Consider the following 18,848-nt stretch of genomic DNA (forward strand, 5'->3'; position numbering starts at 1 on the left):
GGAATTAATAGTATTCTCCAGGATTTGGCCATTTGTCTTGAGAATCAGCAGTCAGAGGGGCTGTGTTGGAGACACCTTATCCTTACAAGGTGATAAACTACGTTTTTGGGTTCTCTCTAGAATCCAGATCCCAAATTCTAACCTCAAAGTCAGTTCCTAAGGAGGAACATCTCTTGGCTGTCACCTGGTCCTTTCTCCAATATCATACAACTTTAATTACTGTTGCTTTGTAATAGAGTTTGGGGATTCTTTGTGGAGGGGGGTCAAGACCTGGCAATATGCATGGGTTATTCCTGGCTCTTCACTCAGGAACTACTCCTGGTGGTGCTAAGGGGACCATATGGGACATTAGGGATTGAACCTGGGTAAGTGTTAGATCCCTCTCTGGTACTTCTCCTGAGACATCTAGGCAATGCTGCTCTGTTGATTATACATCCAGGGATTTTCTTGGGGGCAAGAAAGCTTCAGAGACATTGTCTCAGAGGCAAAGGACAATGCCAAAAGGGGCACTGGGTCCCCTTAATTTGTGATCATTGCTCCTCTATTAAAAGCAGTTCAGCCTGGCTCAGGTCTGTTCCCCTTGCTGGAGGTTATGTTAGTTAACTGAGTTACCTGCTGCCCTTTTGTCTCACCCAACTGCAGTGCTTCCAGCTCATTGACTCCCCAGGGATACTCCCAATTCCCCACACCTGTGTTAAACTTCTCCTTTGTGCTGAACTTATCCTGCATTGCTTCCCAGTCTATCACCATCCAACCGACTCTCCTGTAGTTGCTCTTCCCTGTGGAATTGGGAATAAAGGTTGCTGATTATTGTCTGGCAATCAGTCTGCAACCTGTTCCTTGTCTATTAGCCGGGGTCTATTGCCACTAATGCATCAGGGACTTCCATCATGGTGGGATGATGTCTTGGACAGGTCAGCACATGCAAGGCAAGCACCCTACCTGCTGGACTATCACTCCAGCCCCTTTGTAACATAGTTTGAGGCCAGGGTACATGATGTCTCCATTTTTCTTCCTGTTTCTCAGAGTTGTTTAGACTAATTCAGGTCTTGTGTAACTTCCTACAAATTTTACAATGCATTGTTTTGTGTTCTTTAAATATTCCATTGACATTTTGATGGCAAGTGCATTGGCTCCATAGATTGCTTTGGGTAAAAAGACCATTTTTAATAATTCCTGTTTTTCTAACCCAGAACATGGATGTCTCTCCATTTCTCAGTGTCTCTGTCCCTCTCAGCAGTGCCTTAGAGTTTCCAGGCTGTCCTGGAAACTCCTGTCCTGGTGCCCTCCACCTCCCTTGTAGGTTTACTCCCATCAACCATTTGGGAATTTTTTTGATGCAGAAATTTAAAACCTTTGCCTTTTAATATCAAAACTTAATACACTTTCAATGAATATAAAACCTACTCTGTTGTCACTCAGAGAACATTGTCAGGTAATTGTTTTATTATAAAAATGGAAGCTTTTACTGCAAAACTACGAGTTATTATTAGCATTTGTAACGCTGGGAAAAAATGAGTGATCTCATGATTCCAAAGCATTCAGTTTATTTAGAAGGAAAAATGAGAACTTGTTGGTTCCAAGCATCCTACCTACCTGGGTTCATAGTGCAAGGCCACGTGTGTGCCCAGGCTCGGGCGAAAGGCCACGGTTATGTAAGATGGCATCACTGGGGGAGCTGTGGAGAGGTGCACAAGAAATTCTCTGGACTATTTTTGCAACTTCCCTTGAGTCTTAAAATATTTCATAATTAAAAGGTGTTTTAAAAATAAAAGTAGTAATATATTGCCATGACAACTGTCTTGAAGCTCTTGTGCAACAAGCATATGGTGCCGCTGAGCTGGTCTTCAAGGTCACAGCTGTGCCGTGGCCAGATCCAGCCTCCGCCTGGCCCTGCTCCATTCTCCATCCAAAGTAGCCACTCAAAGTGGAACGCAGGGACTCACACAGACTCATCCAGGTTCTCCTGGGCCAGAGAGCCTCCTTCTTGCCTTGGGCCTCTGGGGAAGGATCCTGGGCTCCCGAGAACACTTTTACAGTGCACTCCTGCAGCCCCTGCATTTGTGAGTGGGGCATGGGGGCAGGCTCTTTCTGTGGCTGACTCAAGTGTGACAAGATGCTCAGGGTTTAGCAAAGAAGACAAGTTAATTGAAGCCACAGGAAGCGAACTTTTTCTGCTTCAAAATAAATGTACATCTTTAATGAAGTCATGAAATTTACATACAAGTGATGCTACATGGAAAGTATCATGCTAAGCGAAATGAGTCAGAAAGAGAGGGACAGACATAGAAAAATTGCATTCATCTGGGGAACATAAAGCAACGAAATAGGAGACTAACACCCAAGAATAGCTGAGATAAGTACCAAGAGGTTCACTCCATGGCTTGGAGGCCAGCCGCACATGCTGGGGGAAAAGGCAGCTCAGATAGAGAAGGGAGCACCAAATAAAGGGTGTTGGGAAGATCCGCCCAGGATGGGAGATGCATGCTGAAAGTAGACTATAGACCGAACGTGATTGCCACTCAATGCCTCTTTTGCAGACCACAACACCCAATAGGAGAGAGAGAACAAAAGAGAATGCCCTGCCACAGACGCTGGGTGGGGTGGGGGGGGGGATGGGGGGTGGGAGGGATACTGGGATCCATGGTGGTGGAAAATGGGCACTGGTGGAGGTATGGGTACTGGATCATTATATAACTGAAACCCAAGCACAAAAATTTGTAAGCCTACAACTGTACCTCATGGTGTTTCACTAATAAAAATTTCAAAAAATTTAAAAAATTTAAAAATTTTAAAAAATAAATAAATGTACATCTTTAGATGGTCAAAGAGAGAAGCTTAGAGGTGAAGAGATAGGACAGGGCTAAGGCACACATCTTGCATGCGGCTGACTTCTTTTTGATTCCCCAACACGACATATGGTCCCCTCGAGGAGTGACCCCTGAGCACTGAGTCAAGAGTAAGCCTTGACCACTGCAGGGTGTTATGCAAGAACCCCCAAAAAAATAGAGAAAGAGAAGTTTAGCTCCCAGGGCCCTCCAGCATTGCTCAGGAACACATCACACACACACACACACACACACACACAAACACACACACACGCGAAGAAAAAGTCTACTGCAGTCTTCTGTGGTTGAGAATTAGAGAAATTACATTTCCTCTGAGCACAGACAGAAGAAGAAATTGGCATGGACAGAGGGATCCTCTGCTTTGGAAACAGTAAGAATCTAGGTTATTCATCCTAAGATGCCAGCCCCCAGGAGGACCTGCAAACGCCACATAGGAAGTGCAAGAGGTAGACAGGTCTCAGGCCTGAGCCCAGTCACAGCAAGGAACAGTCTTATCTGCAAATTCCCACCCCCAGGCAACTTCTGCTCTCCCAATGGGAGTTGGTGGGGGGGGCTATATGTGACTTCCCTGCAAGTCTCAGTGCTCCGGGGCTCACCCCAGTCAGTACAAGCTCCAGGTTCTTTCCCGCAGAGCTCCTGGGTCACAGTCAGATTGGGGGGCCACGCGGAGGCATTCACCCCAGAAACTGTTGATCAGTGTCCTGCGACACACAGATTGTGTTGGCACCTGTTTGACCAACCAGAATCTCAGCCCCAGACACGCCCAAACTTCCCTTCACACGCTCACGTTGCCCAGTCTACTGGGTCCTCCACCCCAGCCCCTGTCATGAGACCCCCTCCAAAGTTATCCCTCCATCAAGGACCATCAGTGACCCTCCATGAACACAGGCCAATCCCTGCTTATGGTCACACTGCGCCCTTTTTTTTTTTTTTTTTTTTTGCAGCTGAAATGCCCTCGGAGCCTGTCTCCTGCCTCTCCCACTGGGACACAGGCATACACATTCATATCCCTGCACCCCTCTGTCCCCAAGGCCCTCACAGCCACTGGTGGCACAGTCAACTTCAGGAATGTGTCAACCATCCCCAGAATGTGTCTGCTGTGTCCTCCACACCACACTCACCTTCCATCCTACTGTTCCATTAGGAACCTGAAGATGAAGAACAGGAAAACACCCGCAGCTCATGGGAAGAGGGCAGTGGTGGTCTCCATTGCTCAGTGTGGCACTGCACGGAGAAAAGAGCTTGACCACGTCAACTACTCTTCCAAATTCATCCAGTTCCACTCACAGATCTCATATGACCAGATCCTACCTCATGGGCTCAATAGCACAACTCTCAGCAGAAAATTCTTTTACTATTATTTTTTTTTACTGAGTTACTGTTACTGTGCAGAGCTATTAATGCTGGTTTCCTGCAACACACTCACCACCACAGTGCCCACTTCTTTCCATCATCCCAAAGGCTCCACCTTCACCAAAAACTCAGTTCTTCTGTACTGCTCGTCTTTATTATTTTGTGTTACTTTTAGTCACCAGTGGTTATAATACTGTCAGTGATACAGAGTATCTGTTTCCTTCCACCAGGGTCTGGTGTCCTCCCCTAAACTCCCAGCCCTGCTGTCTCCCCACCATAGCAAACCACAGTTTCTATAGCTTTGGACCATTTGCTATTCTGTTGCTGTGCTTCTTTATGCCTCTTTCCAGATGTGGCCTACCCAAGTCTACTTGTCTTGCCTCTCCTCTCTTCTTCACCTCTGCCAGGGCCCCCTGCTGCCTGGACCCTGTCGCCTCTCCCCTTGAGAAGTTCGCCCACAAATCCTCTATCAGCTCACTGTGTCATTTGAAGGGACACTGGATGGCTCACTCAATGAGATGTTTATAATATTCCTATTACCTACATCCCTTTTGTGCTGACTTTGCTTTGCTCTTACCATGCCTTTCACCTGCACTGTGGGGAAATTTAAGCAGGTTCTCCATGGCTTCTAGAAATGAGGTTTTTCTTAATCATCCAAGAGGAGCAAAGCCTTGAGCTCACATTATCCAGAGGGACCAGGACACAGCGGCCGAGTGCGGCTGCCCTTCTGATCAGCCTGTCCTGAGCAGGGCTGCCAACCACCACTCATGGAACTTGGCGGGGCAGAAGGGATTTTTGCTGCCGCCCTTGCCAGTGTGAGACAGACACACAGTGGAAATATCCTTGGCTTGAGCTGTGGGCAGACGTCTGTTAATGGAGTGTGTTTTATACACGGGCAGCCACAGGCAAACTCAGCTGGAAAGAACCCTTCCTGCGTGGTCATTTGACAGCGAGCTCTCCATGGGAGAAGCAGGCCATCTTTGGGCAGATTCCAAGGTCAAAGCCAAGGGTACCCTCGTCACTGGGGTATGAAATGATGCAACTGCTCAGGAATCATAATTCGAGGTCAGATTTTTCAGATGAAAAACCTCTCCTTCATAATTCGTTAGTTAAATCAAATACTTAGAAAAGTTGGCTTGGAACAAAAAGAAAGTGAAATTGAGCATTTCCAGACCATCTCTGCAAAGGGATTTCAAATCAGCGTCACCCTATCAGGAAAGACAAACAGATGAATGACGGACAAACAGGGGACAAAAAGAGTTCCAGATGCTGCCAGGGATGTTGAACAGCTGTGCGGTGCTCTCTTACACTGCAGCCCTTGAACTTTGCAGAGTGACTGACAAAGTGTGATAAGATTAAAGAAAGACCTTTTAACTCATACACACTCAAGGAAAGGCCAGAGGGGGTATGGTGCCACCAGCAGGTCAATCTGTACCTGTGAGGTGAGTGTATCAGCAGCCTGATGGCGCCTTCGGACTTCCAGGTACCCCAAAATTGCTGCTGTGCCTTTGGCTAGATCCCAAAAACTTGGGGCCAAGTTTACCAAGAAAGTAAACGGCCAAAAGTTAGGTATGTGGGAAACACACCCACAAACCACCTCCAGCTCAGCTATATAATTGGAGGCATGGCCTCTCTGGTTCCCGATAGAACTGTTTAATGGCCATGATCCCAGAGACTCAGAAACAAATCTCGAAACCAACGGCTTTTGGCAGAACTGTGTCCGGTCCCTACAGTAGGTTACTGGCACTGGGTCACTCCAGGTGGGAATAGGTTTCATGCCTTGGCCTCTTCTCCCTGGCGGCCCAGTGGCCGCCATCCTCCTGAGGACACTGGACAGTCAGGTTTGGACCCGCAGTGACGAGACACGCAGAGCCTCACGGGATGGGAGTGGAGCCGGCCCTTTCCTCCCCACTCCAAGGAGACCCCAAGTTGTCGCCCACAAATGGCCTCTCTGGCTCCTGATCAAGCTGCTTAACAGTCATGATCCCAGAGACTCAGAAACAAATCTTGAAACCCAGAGGCTTTTGACAGAAATGCGTCTGGACCCCGCAGTAGGTTACTGCACTGGGCCACCCCATGGGGCAAAGGGTGCTGTCCCTCCGCCTGCTCCCCCTTGGCAGCTCAGTAGCCACCATCCTCCAGAGCCATTGGACAGTCAGGTTTGGGCCTCAGTGACGAGACATGCAGGGCCTCACAGGATAGGGTAGAGTCAGCCCTTTCCTCCCCACCACAATGAGACCCTGAGTCGCTGCCCATAAACAGCCTCTCTGGCTCCTGATCAAGCTGCTTAACGACCATGATCCCAGAGACTCAGGAACAAATCTTGGAACCCAGCAGTTTGGGCAGAAATCCCTCCAGACTTAATGGTTAAAATTTTGGAATTTCAAAATAGCACAGCTACTACTGCAGCTGTGCAACATCATATGTTATTCATAACCAGCAATAGAAAACAAATTGTCTACTGTTGCCTTTTTGGCAGATCCGAGTGTTGGGGTAAAATCCCAAATAATAATGGTGGGTCAGGTGTCAAAATATTAAATGCAAACAAAGTAGAGAGAGAGAATAATGTAGAAATCACCTCCCCCCAGATAGGGGGAGGGTGTAGGATGGGGGCATACTGGGGTTTTTGGTGGTGGAGAATGGGCACTGGTGAAGATATGAGTGTTTTATTGTATGACTGAGACTTAAACCCGAAATCTTTGAAACTGCTCTCATGGTGATTCAATCAATAAAATTATAAAAAATGAAAAAATTACAGGTCAAATTAATCTGTCCTTCCTACTTACCTTCCTTCCTATCTATATTCCTTCCTTCCTTCCTTCCTTTCCTCCCTCCCACCCTCTCCTCCTTCCCTTCCTTCTTCCCTCCCTCTCCCTCCCTCCCTCCTTTCTTTCTCTTTCTTTCTTTCTTTCTTTCTTTCTTTCTTTCTTTTCTTTCTTTTCTTTCTTTCTTTCTTTCTTTCTTTCTTTCTTTCTCTTTCTCCTTTCTCTTTCATTTTTTTTGTTTGGGGGCCACATCTGGGGGTGTTCAGGGCTTACTCTTGGTTCTGTGCTCAGGGATCACTCCGGCAGGCTTAGGGGACTAAATATGGTGCCAGGGAACAAATCCTGGTTGGCCATGGGGTAGGCAAAAGCCCTAACTGCTGTACTATCATTCCTGATCTATTTCTTTAGGCAATAAAATCTCTATTTTGTTGTTTGTTTTTGTTTTGTTTGGGGTCGCACCCAATAGTACTGGATACCACCCCAGAGTTGGTGCTCAGGGGTTCACTCTTGGATTGGAAGCCAGTACTCTTGCATGCAAAGCCTATGCTCCTACCTCTTGTGTTGTCTCTCCACCCAAAGTATCTTTCAATTTTAAATTAAGAATGGGTGTTAGTGTACAATATGTACCCAAATATGTCCTACATTTTGTCTCTAAAATATCAAATGTGAAAACATGAACTGAGGGACTAGAAAGATAATACAGTGGGTAGGGTGCTGTTCTTGCACTCGGCTGACCCTAGTTTGATCCTCAGCATCTCATATGGTCCCTTGAGCACTACCAGAAGTAATTTTTGAGTATAGAGTCAGGAATAATCCCTGAGCATCGCTGGGTGTGGTCCCCAAGCCCCCCCCCCCAAAATTAAAGAAAAATAAAAACTTGAAATGGTCAGCTTTGAAGCTCCCTGTCTGGAGCATGTTGTGAAATAATACCTGTCTTCCCTCAGGAGCCTGAAAAAGTCTCAGACCTGACTTTTTACCCCCAAAGAAATTCACCGAGGGCCAAAAGAAAGCTGAAATGGAAAACATTTCTTACATGTGCAAGACCCTTGGCCCTGAAGCACCATAAGTATGAACCATATATATGTATATGTGTGTGCATATATGTATATATATACATATATACACACATATGTATGTATGTATATATGAATGGGATCAAAATGATACTTTTATATGTTTTATTTCATTTAATGGGCTGGAGCGATAGCACAGCTGGTAGGGCATTTGCCTTGCGTGCAGACAGCCCGGCTGAGCCGGGTTTGATTCCTCCGCCCCTCTTCGGAGAACCCGGCAAGCTACCGAGAGTATCTCGCCCACACAGCAAAGCCTGGCAAGCTCCCTGTGGCGTATTTGATATGCCAAACACAGTAACAACAAGTCTCACAATGGAGACTTACTGGGCCCACTCAAGAAAATCCATGAACAACAGGAGGACAGTGACAGTGACAGGATTTCATTTAATCTTCAAATAGTTCAATAGAGAAAATAGCATTTTATCCTCCAATAGTAAGCCTCTTAAGATGAACAGAATCTTGGATTTTCCTAATGGGAAACAAGTCAGTCACCTTTAAGATGTCATGAATTCAAATCTATTTCTCATTTGAAAATCAGATGTAAAACTTGGCAGGTGCCAATTGTCCTCAGAAGATGGCACCCAACTCCTTAGAGCCCAAGAAGAGCCAGTGTGAGATGTCTCTAGAATAACCCTCATTAGAAACTCAAATGATGTACCACGAACTGACTTTGAGAGAGAGAGGACATCTTGAAGGAATCTTTTTTGTTTTAACTTTTTTATTGAATCGCTGTGAGATAGACCCTTACAAAGCTGTTCATAATTGGATTTCAGTCACACAATGTTCCAACACCCATCTCTCCACCAGTGTACATTTCCCACAGTGTCCCCAAGTTCCCTCCCATCACTCCAAACCCCCACCCCCTGCCTGCCTCTATGACAGATGCTCTCTCTCTCTCTCTCTCTCTCTCTCTCTCTCTCTCTCTCTCTCTCTCTCTCTCTCCTTTTGGGGCATTGTGGTTTGCAATGTTGATACTGAAGGTTATCAAGACTATCCCCTTATCTACTTTGAACACTCAGGTCTTGTCCGGCATGATCATTCCTAGCTATTATTGTCATACTGGTCTCTTCTCTCTTACCTACTCTCCGCCCCACATACACTTGTGGTTAGTTGAAGACATCTTGGAAGGAAAGAGGGTTCATTTAAGTTTGGAAAACATTGGCAACCAAACTTCTTAAATTTTGAGAAAAATCTCTCCCAGCCTTAGGACATCATTGCCAGGAGGGATGGAACAGGTGTAACCTTATCATCCTCTCCATCTGCCTTGGCATCCTGCTCTCACAGGGCTAGTTTGTCCTGTGTGCAGCCTCAGGGAAGCAAAACACACTTCCTGAGCTCACCTTGGCCTGAGCTGAGGCTGTGGTTCAGCGGCATTCTGGTTAGCGGACTGGATCCTAAATGGTGGTGAGGAGCCAGTTACTTCTGGTAACACATTCCTTTCTCTCTCCTTTTCCGTTAATTCATTAACTCACTCCCTCTCTTGTGCATCCACTGAGTTCTGGCTACTGGGGCAGATGCTGAAGGAACTAAGACAAGCAATGCACTGTCGCTGCTCTATGAGCCTCCTCTCAGGGCAGAAGGGAAGAGAAACAACAACAACAACAAAAAAAACTGGCAGTGCAGGTACGACCCTTGGGACAGAAAAGAGGGGGTGGTCAGTTCAGAGTCCGGAGAGACCCACCCATTCCGGCAGAGCGACCGGTCTGGAGGAGCAGAATTAAGGAGCATGCCCCATGGACTATGAGGGGTGGACCTTGGGAGGTGGGATGCCTGGCTGAAGGATCTAGTTCTAGAGGCCAGGTGATAGCTCAACAACCATCAGTGGGCTCTCCACGAAGGAAGGACCCTGTGCAGGGAGGAAAGGGGGACTTGGAAAGAGTGGGACATCAGGGGGCAGAGGCAGGGAGAGAGTAGAATCAGTGCCACCCATGAGACACTTGAGTGACTGGAGAGTGGACTGCAGAGCCAATCAAGAGGAAAGAAGAGGGTTGAGAACGGTAGTCCAGTGGGTAGGGCACTTGCCTTGCACACAGCCCATCCAGGTACCATCCCCAGAATCCCATATATATCCCGGAGATATATCCCATATCTCTGTGCACTGCCAGGTGGAATTCCTGAGTGCAGAGTCAGCAGTAAGTCTTGAGAACCCTCAGGTATTCCAAAAAAGCAGAGGGGGGTGAGTGGGATGGAGAGGCAGGAGTCTGGCCACAGGTAAGAGTTTGGGATGTGCCACATCTGTCTTTGACTGTCACTGGAGTTGTGAGAGCCCAGTGCTCTCTCTTCACACCCTGGGCAGGGCTGGGCCCCTTCCTTCCTTCCTTCCCACCTTGGTGGTGGGGGGGTTCATTTCTCTGAGGAGTTCACCCCATTGTCACTCTCCTATTCCTGCAAACTCTCCTGGGGCAACCTCTCCCACCCCAGTTATCCATGTCAGAGAGGTCCCCGCAGAGCAACCAGCATCCCCAGCACACCCAGAGGGGATGAGCTTGAGCTGGACCACATGCGGCTGCCTGGGCGCAGGAGGCAGGACGGCGGACCGTATGTTTCACCTCCTCGGCTCCGTGTCCGTGGGGAAATGACTCGAGGAGGGCCTGGCCGTTTCACACCCTGACCTGATGGGACCTGTATCACCCACCGCTGAAGAGGACGTTTTCAGAGGCCAAGGGGAAAACTGCCTCAAGATGAAAGCTGCCTCTCTGAGTCCAGTCTAGAAATGAATTCCACTGAAGAGCGGGAGGGGTGGGAGCAGGTGGAGAGGGGGAGGGTGGGAGCAGGCGAGAGGGGCGGGAAAGCAGGGGAGAGGGGAGGGGGAGTGGGGGAGGGAGGATGGGAAGGGGAAAGGGGGAGGGTTGGGAGGGGGAGGAGGAGGGTGGGAGTGGGGGAGAGGGAGAAGGGGGAGCAGGGGAGGGAGGAGGGTTGGGGAAAGGGGGAGGGGTGGGGGGAAGAGGAGGAGGGTGGGAGCAAGGGAGAGGGGGAGGGGTAGCAGAGGGGGAGAGGGGAAGGGTGGGAGTGGGGGAGAGGGGGAGGGTGGGAGGGGGAGAGGGGGTTGGGGAAAGGGGGAGGGGTGTGGGGGAGGGTGGGAAGGGGAGGAGGGAAAGGGGGCTGGGGGAGGGATGGGGGAGAGGGAGAGGGGGAGCAGAGGGGGAGAGGGAGAGGGTAGGAGCGGCCGAGAGGTCCCTCTTGGCCTCTGTTTGGCCGGAACCCGCCGTGCTCCCAACGGGTGTCGCAGTCTCCAGTGACCGCCAAGCAGCTGCGTGCCGCCAGCTCAGCTATTCCTGGAGAAACGCGTCCCTGGTGATCTGTGTGCGTCAGCCTCTTCGTCCCCCGTTATTCCCGTCCTGGCCGGGCTGTGGTGCCAGCTCGGCTTGGCAGGGAGGCCGCCGGGGGCTGCCAAGGCCGGAGCCACCAGAGCCAACTTCGTGAAACCTGTCACGAGCCCGCCTGGGGCTCTGGGACCCCGGGACCCTCAGAACCCGTCCACCTGTGATGCCCTGCCCTTAGGGGGACAGAACCTGGCAGCAAGTCTCCATGCTGCCCCCTCTGTCCTTCTCTGAGCCCCTGCCATGTCATTTCCAAAAGCTAGATGACACAACAGCACAACCAATATGAAATGGGACCCAGGGAAGGGGAATCCACCTTCTGTAAGGCCCTGCCCCACAACTGCTCACCAGGGTCAGCTCAGCCCCAGCCAGGGCCACCTCTGTGATAGATGGGCTAAAGCTTCTGACCATTTTTCTTCTGCAGGGGAGTAGGTGGGCGCTTCCAAGCAATCTTGGGGCCACTTCTGGAGAAATTCAGTTCAAAGCTAGTCTGAAGATTTGGTGTTGCCCCAAGAATAGCCGAGATTAGTACCAGAAGGTTTACTCCATGGCTTGGAAGCCAGCCACACATGCTAGGGGGAAAGGGAGCTCAGATAGAGAAGGGAGCACCAAATAAAGGGTGTTGGGAAGATCCGCCCAGGATGGGAGATGCATGCTGAAAGTAGACTATAGACCAAACATGATTGCCACTAAATGCCTCTTTTGCAAACCACAACACCCAAAAGGAGAGAGAGAGAACAAAAGGAAATGCCCTGCCACAGAGGCAGGGTGGGATGTGGGGGGATGGGGGTGGGAGGATACTGGGACCTGTGGTGGTGGAAAATGGGCACTGGTGGAGGGATGGGTATTTGATCATTGTATAAATGAAACCCAAGCACAAAAGTCTACAACTGTACCTCATAGTGTTTCACTAATAAAAATTAAAAAAAAAAAAAGAAAAGATTTGGTGTTGCTCAGGCCTGAGCATCTGGGGAGCACCAGGGCTATACCTGGTAGGGAATGGGAGTGGGGGAGGGCTAGCTCACCTCAGGGATTAGACTGGAAGGCCCTGCACCCCAACCCTTTGAGCCATCTCCCCAACCCTGGACTTTGTTTCTCAACTCCTGCCAGTGTCTTTAATATTTTTCTGCAGAGACGGTGTGTTGCTTCCCAGATTCTGAGAATCTGAATATTTTAGACAGACAAAACAGTCTCTGCTTCTTGTTGTTCTTATGAAATTCTTTGCTTCTGCTTCATGTCCTAGAACCTTGGAAGTGTCTCCTGACTCTGCCCTTGACCTTCCACCTACCTGCTCTCTCTCTCTCTCTCAACTAGACCCCCAACTTCCCGTTGCAGAGCTGTGAAACCACCCCTAAGCAGAAAGCTCAATGAAGGCTTTTCATGGGCCATAGCATTTGAAAACAATGGGCGTTCTTTATGCCCTAGCTTATCACGGTGACTTCAATACTCCTCTTGGGGCTGTGTGCATAACGGTGGAATTGGCAATACTTGTGTCAGAAAGACTCGGCATCTCTGGCACAGAAGCAGAGATGAGAAAGGCAAGTCGTGGAGTGGAGAAGCTAAAATGTCAAGGGCTTGCAATTCCTTTAACTCCCTAGGGTGCTTTAACCACTCACTGGGGTTGTTCGAAACAACAGAAAGTTCTTCTTCTGTGGTTCCTGGGAGCTGGAAGTGCAAATTCCAGGTGTGGGCAGGGTCCGCTCCCTCCTGAAGCTCTAGGGGCCGCCCTGCCTCTTCCTGCTTCCGGCTGCAGGCTCGGCCTGGCGCATGTCCGCTTCTCCCCAGCCTCCGCCTGTCCTCACAGGGCCTCCTCCTCCTCCTGGGTCTTTCCTATGTGTCTCTTCCAACAACAGTGTTTGGGTTTAGAAACCACCGAGAAAAGCTCAGATGATCACATCTCGAAACCCTCTGCTTATTGGCATCTCCAGAGACTTTTACCCAAAGAAGGTCACTGTCTGCACTAATTCCAGGATAAGCACATATATTTTAGGAGGCACCAAGCAACCTAGGAAAACACACTTCTGTGTCCGAATGAGGAAAGAGGATGTTTCCCTCTTTGTTCTCGGACAGTATACTAAGATGGAGCTCCAGAATTGATTATTCCTGGCCCTATTTATAGAAGTTACCAGAAATAGGGGCTCCTAAACCTCGAGGTAAAGGTATTGGTGCAATTAATTATCATGACTTCAAGCCCTGTGTAGGCACCCTGCATGAGGAAGAGAATGCCCCAGACAGAGCTGCAACGCTGCAATCCGGAGCTTGGATTTCCCTCTGGTTTTTGTTTGTTTGTTTGTTTGTTTGTTTGTTTTTATCTATTTGCTTTCTTTACACTCAGGAGCCTTATCTTGCTGGCAGAGAGGGAAACCTGAGGATTGGAGCTGGTGTTGAACTCTCCAGGTGCCACTGCTGTGTCCCAGAGGTTCAGCTTTATTTTCTGCTGTTGCAGAGATACCACACAGAGCAACTTAAATCAAGACCCGTTTATTGAGAAGTTGCCATTGTAGGTCAAAATCTGGCCAATGGAGGCTTAGCTGTTCTCAGTTTAGGTTTTTCCAAAGCAGAGGTGGAAAAGGCCAGCCTGGTTCTCATCCAGAGGCTTCACCTCTAGGGGCTCCTTGCTGTGTTATTGATTCATTTTGTTTCATAGGCTTGGAGAAGTGAGTCCTGGTTTCCTTGGGGGCCATCAGCTGAGTTTTTCTCAGACACCAGAAGCTGCCCAGACCCTTGGCTTGTGCCCCTCCGTGGAACTGCTCGGCATGCTGCCTCTGCTCAAGATTTCTCTTCCTTCCCCTTGGCCTCCGAGGCTGCTTTCAACAGACTCCTGTGATTCCAGTAAGTTCACCTGGATAATCTTCTCCAAAGGTCAAGTGAACGCTGGCACTGGGAAGAAAGTCAGCAGAGGGATGAGAATGGGAATTTATTCAGCCAAGCATCGCATACAAAATCATTTTACCGCATGAGAACCACAGTCAAAGCGCAGTCATTCCTCCTTATCTTTCACGTCTCATCACAATGGCTACTCGAACCTGATTTTCTTAAAGAATTGGGGTTTCAAAAGAAAAAGTTCCTAGTTCTTTTTCTTATGGAACTGCTTATAAAAAGAGATATGAGAAAGAAACACACTCTGTTACCCAAAAACAAATCAAAGCATGCACTGTGGAAAGAGGAGGAGCCTTTTGGGGTATGAGTCTCTTGGGAGCACATGTGCATGGGGTTGGGGCCCCTCCCGGCCAGAGTCGACCGCTGCGGGGGCCAGGGCCCCTGGCTTCTCTTTCTCACCATCAGGGGTGCCTTAGGAAGGAGCAAGGGGGCACACTTGCTGATGGAATTTATTATCCCAGTGCATGAGCGCTGGGTAGCAGGTTTTTCCATTATGACCTGTCAGGGTTATAGTTGTATTTTTTTGGCCCTGCTGCCCCATGTACCTTTGGGTTAAGAAATGCCTTATCCTTCCCTTATGCTGTAGTCCTGGGGAAGTTAGAGACACGAACAGGGAGCTGACAGGGCACCAGGAAGGCAGTCAGAGGCGGGAGCTCGGAGCAGTCAGTGCTGGGAACCGGGCAGAGAAAATAGGTCATAAATCATCAGTTATGATTCAGAACAGGACAGAAGGACATCTTATTATCTCATTCCTACTTTGGACAACCTGGCAGGCTACCGAATATAACCTGCCCACACGGCAGAGTCTGGCAAACTCCCCGTGGCGACCCAATATGCCAAATAACAGCAACAATGATGGGCCTCATTCTCCTAACCCTGAAAGAGCCTTGAATGTGGCACTTTTTAAAAAAATCTCAGTGCTACGACAAAGGAGACGTTAACGGGGTCTGCTCGAGGCAGTCAATGAACAGGATGGTCGTGATCGTGATCGTGATGGAACCTAAACCACCAGCTGCCCAACAGACTCTGCGTAAGGAAAGGCAGACATGGACACCAGCGCTTCCTGGCGTCGGTTGAGAAGCTGACATGCCTTTTCTCCCTGTCGAGCTGCGCTGGGTGATTCACAATCCTTACGCCAACCTTGTGCCATGAGAGTGTACTCTCACCCAAGGCGTCATCCTCTGCATGTGTGGCTGGTTGACGCTCAGGGATCGTTTGCTGGGGATCCCTGTGGGCAGAAAGTGTTCAGCACAAAGATTCCCAGCGACCCTCACAGTCCCGTCAGGTGCCTCTCCTGCTCAGTGCCCCTCAGGGCGTTGTCCTCAAGGAACCCATTGAGAAACTGCATTCCTTTGCGTTTCTCCCCTTTATCCTACCAGTGTGCTATGTTGTCAGGAAAATTCCTATAAAAAGTGCTCTGTGTACCTGCTTGGGGCCTCAGTTTCAGGTGACTTGCCTCGTTGCAGTTCATCTTGATGTCAAATAATTAAATCTCCTTGCTTTCACGCCTGAAGATGGTTTCGGTGTGATCTTAAAGTCCGTTACAACACCCCCATGTGGGTTCTAGGAGAACTGACTTAATCACAACTGACACAGACAGTTTGACAACAATGCAAATGAAACCCTGGCTCCCTACCTGTTTTAAGAGGCCCCTAGCTGAGAAAGGAATTTCAGGGGTGAGTGCTGGGTGAGAGGGACCCGATTGAACTCAGCTGAGCAAAGTGTTAAGCTCTCCCAAGCACCATTCTCCTTAGCAGGGCTGCGTGGAAGCTCTCTGCTGCCTAGACCTTTTCCCAGTCCGACTATAAATGTGCTTTCTTCACAGGTCTGACTTTTGAAGCAGGAAAACCTGATATCAACGCCTGATAGACATTCCGAGGAAGGCACAAAGGGTCTGAGGACAAGCATGGGTGTCCGGAGCACCTACCTTGAAGTGCACAGTCCTGAGTTTAAAGCCCCATGTCCCACATGTGCTGAGTGACATCTTGGCAGCTCTGCTCTCTGTGATCCAGGCTCTGCAAGCAGTCAGATGTGTGTGGAAAAGGCGTGTGGCCCCCACCCTCATCAAGCATCACAATTAGGAAGCTGTGTGAGCACCAGGCTAGGTGTATGTGCGCCCCAGGTGAGGTGTGTGAGACCCAGGTGAGGTGTATGTATGAGCCCCAGGTGAGAGGTATGTGTGAACATCAGGTGAGGTGTGTGTGAGCCCCAGATGAGGTGTGAGCCCAAGGTGAGCTGTATGTGTGAGCCCCAAGTGAGGTGTGTGTGAGCCCCAGGTGAGGTGTGTGTGTGAACCCCAGGTGAGGCTTATGTGTGAGCCCCAGGTAAGCTGTATATGAGAGCCCAAATGAGTTGTATGTATGAACATCAGGTGAGGTGTGTGTGATCCCCAGGTGAGATGTGTGTGAGCCCCAGGGCAGGTGTGTGTGAGCCCCAGGGCAGATGTGTGTGAGTTCCAGGTGAGTTGTATGTGATCCCCAGGGCGGGTGTGTGTGAGCTCCAGGTGAGGTATATGTGTGAACATCAGGTGAGGTGTGTGTGAGCCCCAGGGCAGGTATGTGTGATCCCTCACACAAATAGGTGAGTTATTTGTGTGAGCTATAGGTGAGGTATAGGTGTGAACATCAGGTGAGGCATGTGTGAGCCCCAGGTGAGCTATTTATGTGAGATCCAGGTGAGGTATATGTCTGAACATCAGGTGGGGTGTGTGTGTGTGAGCCCCAGGTGAGGTGTGTGTGTGTGTGTGTGTGAGCCCCAGGTGAGGTGTGTGTGAGTCCCAGGTGAGGTGTGTGAGCCCCAGGTGAGCTATTTGTGTGAGCTCCGGGTGAGGTATATGTGTGAACATCAGGTGAGGTGTGTGTGAGCTCCAGGTGAGGTGTGTGTGTGAGCCCCGGGGCAGGTGTGTGCAGCCTCAAGCTATTGTAGCAACAGCAACAACAGCAAAGGGACACAAGAGGGAAGGAAGTGGAGAGAATGGACAGAGACAGGCACAGAGCAGTGTCCGGTGCATGTAAATGCTAGCATGGCAGAAACTCACACGGGTGAGCAGCTTCACCGAGAGAAACCAGGGGACCCTGCAGTCCTGCTCACAGTGGCAGTTAGACCAGCTCAGGGAGCTGGTGCAGGGGTCGAATTGGAGGAACCCAGATGCCAGCATGAGTCTGCTCCGAGGGAAGCACACAGCTTTCCTCCTCCCCAACAACCGCCCCAACAGGTAAACACAGTTGGCTCCCAGACTCTGTCTGCTTACACAGGCACCTCTGCCCAGAAGTGACCAAGATTTCAGCCCCCAGAGGGAAAGCAGTTGCTCGGCATAAATCACCTTGTTCGCACAAACAGTTCAGACGCCGTGAGTCACCCTTATCAGTCGGGGGGTGGGACGCTCTTGAAACGCAGGCGCCAGCCAACGGCCAGACGCACAAACGCCTTTCTAAGAATAGTAGCCTCCTGTTGGTCGCCGTCACGTTCTGCCCACAGAGATCCCCAGCAAAAGGTCCCTGAGCGCCACCCAGCCAAACACGCAAAGGGTGATGCCTTAGGGTCAGGTGAGCTTATCCCTTCATGAAATGAGGTTGAGGTCCTGATTGGGGATCAATCAGTGCAACTCAACATTGTGAAAATACCAGGGGAGAAAAGGCACGTCAACGTCTCAACCGAGGAGGGTGCTCTCTGTGTCCACCTCTTCCAATGCAGTGTCTGGTCCCTGGGAGGAGCGGCCAGCGAGCTCTCTAGTGCCTGCAGGCTGGAGTTGGCTGCCCTGGTCTGACCCTTTTCATGGAAGGGGTAAGTCGGACCCTCGGGAGTCCTCCCGTCATACCTGAACACGTCTCTGCTCCAGCATGCAGATAAAGGGCTGATATAGTGCCTACTGCCCATTCTTAAATCCCCTCCACTCTTTCCCCATCACCAGCTTCTTTCCCTGTAGTCATCTCAGCTCCGACACCCCTGTTCACTGACTTCTGAGTTTCTTACATCATCAGCTTGCGCGCCTTGCCCTGTACTCAAGTGAAATCATCCAGTGCATAGTTGTCTCCTGACTATTTTGCTTCTCATGACCCCCTCGCATTCCCTCCGCTCCAACGCCAGCGGGAAACAACCTCCTTCTCGACCTCATGCTATGCTGTATATGTGCGCCACAGCCTTTCTTAGCAGGAGAGGGAGGAGACAGGCCAACAGCTGACAACACTCAGGGCTTACTCCTGGCCTTGTGCTCAGCGGTCACTTCTGGTGGTTCTCAGGGGAACTTATGTGGTGCTGGAGACCAAACAGGGTAGTCACGTGTGAGGCAAGCACCTTACCCACTGAACTGTCTCTTTTGCGGCCACGACCGTCAGCCATGACCTTGCAGTGTCTGTGTGTCCATGCATACATAACTCAGAACCAGATTGTCCTACCCGCCAGGGATGACCCACAACACTCCACACACTATCACCAGAGCCTCCAAAGGTGCCCAGAAGCCCCCTTGGAGCAAGAGGTGGCACTGGCACTGTCTGTTTCTGAGCCAATCCCTGGTGAATCAGGCTAGACCTGTCCCTTCCCCACCCTCTGGCTGGGAGGAGAGGGGAGCGGGAGACAGGTGTGCACCATGGGTCAGCCATGTGCTCCCGA

The 18,848-nt window shown here is 49.9% G+C and overlaps 1 long non-coding RNA gene across 2 annotated transcripts; it reads right to left on the reverse strand.

Moving 5' to 3' along the window:
* Positions 1-13,825: 13,825 nt before the first annotated feature.
* On the reverse strand, positions 13,826-18,162 carry LOC130034769 (uncharacterized). 2 transcript variants are annotated; one of them, XR_008794147.1, is made up of 3 exons: positions 18,058-18,162; positions 14,786-14,909; positions 13,826-14,240 (listed from the first exon to the last, which is right to left on the reverse strand). It is a non-coding gene; the product is annotated as an uncharacterized LOC130034769 (long non-coding RNA). The 2 variants fall into 2 exon arrangements; XR_008794148.1 differs by lacking the exon at positions 18,058-18,162 and adding an exon at positions 15,666-15,795.
* Between the last annotated feature and the right edge of the window lie 686 nt (positions 18,163-18,848).

Source organism: Sorex fumeus, unplaced genomic scaffold (genome assembly GCF_029834395.1).
Source record: "Sorex fumeus unplaced genomic scaffold, SorFum_2.1 ptg000061l, whole genome shotgun sequence".
Lineage (NCBI taxonomy): Eukaryota > Metazoa > Chordata > Mammalia > Eulipotyphla > Soricidae > Sorex > Sorex fumeus.